The sequence below is a fragment of the Salmo salar genome, chromosome 24, assembly GCF_965601325.2.
Source record: "Salmo salar chromosome 24, fSalSal1, whole genome shotgun sequence".
Taxonomy (NCBI): Eukaryota; Metazoa; Chordata; class Actinopteri; order Salmoniformes; family Salmonidae; genus Salmo; species Salmo salar.
Window position 1 is genome coordinate 45,312,501 of NC_138314.1, and position 1,236 is coordinate 45,313,736.

Here is a 1,236-nt window from a genome sequence, read left to right on the forward strand (position 1 = left end):
TCTGTAACTTATTGAAGTCATTGTACTGTAAGATGCATTGAGTGAATAGCCTACTGTAGATGTTTACATTTTAGTCATTTAGCAGACGTTCTTATCCAGAGTGACTTACAGTAGTTAATGCATACATTTCATACATTTTTTTCTCCGTACTGGTCCCCCGTGGGAATCGAACCCACAACCCTGGCGTTGCAAACACCATCCTCTACCAACTGAGCCACACGGGACTGTGTTTCTCAAACTGTTCTGAGATTGTACTGATCCTAGCTGCTATGTTGGCCAATGTTACATGGATCGTTATTGTTATGCAATGAACAATGATGTGACATCCCATTTCAGCAAATGTGATGAAAACCGTATTATTAAATTATTACTTGATAAATGTACTGGATATGTTTTCTGATTTATTCACTCCATTTTTGAAAATAAACGGTATAAAACCAAGAGAGGTGTATTTATCTTATATATCTGTTTGAGAGGTGGTATGAGGGGAATCTATCCCAAGAAGATAGTTGGAACAACGGTCATATCAGCTCAGTCGGGAAAATCTGCTGCTACCACAAGTGATATTTTAATAAAGTCTGTCAATGATACAGAGCTGTAACTGCTGTCGTCGGGAATAGAGGACCAAAACGCAGCAGGAATGTGGATGCTCATCTTGTTATTTATTTTAAATAAAGAAAACACCAAAACAAAGACCTCACGAACAACAAAACAGTCTTGTCAGGTTCACACAGGCAAAACAAGAGACAATCTCCCACAACACCAAACCAAACAATTACCCATATATAGGACTCTCAATCAGAGGCAACGAGAAAGCACCTGCCTCCAAATTGAGAGTCCAACTCCCCCCCCCATCAACCTAAACATAGAAATACAACAAACCAGAAAGAACACAGACCAAAACCCGGAAATAATAAATCAAACACCCTACTACATAAATCACCACCCCGAACCACATAAAACAAATACCCCTCTGCCACGTCCTGACCAAACTACAATAACAAATAACCCTTATTACTGGTCAGGACGTGACAAGAGCAAGCCACGTTTTTACCGGAACTGTGACCCACTGAGCACACATTGGTTGAATCAACATGGTATTCCACGTCATTTCAATTAAATAGGCTGCCAATCGAATAGATGATGCCAAGGCAAGTAGCCTATGGCTTTGCTTTAGCTAATGAATAAATGTTTATTGGTAGGCCTAATGTGGTCGTCATTTTCTCATGTCAAGTC

General features: G+C 39.8%; 1 protein-coding gene across 1 annotated transcript in view; it reads left to right on the plus strand.

The window, feature by feature from the left end:
• The window catches only part of ccno (cyclin O), a 4,643-nt gene extending 4,215 nt beyond the window's left edge, over nucleotides 1-428 (plus strand). The window contains exon 3 of the mRNA XM_014172675.3: nucleotides 1-428. This exon is cut by the window's left edge and continues 1,454 nt beyond it. The gene's annotated coding sequence lies outside the window, so the exon portion shown is untranslated.
• Nucleotides 429-1,236: the final 808 nt, after the last annotated feature.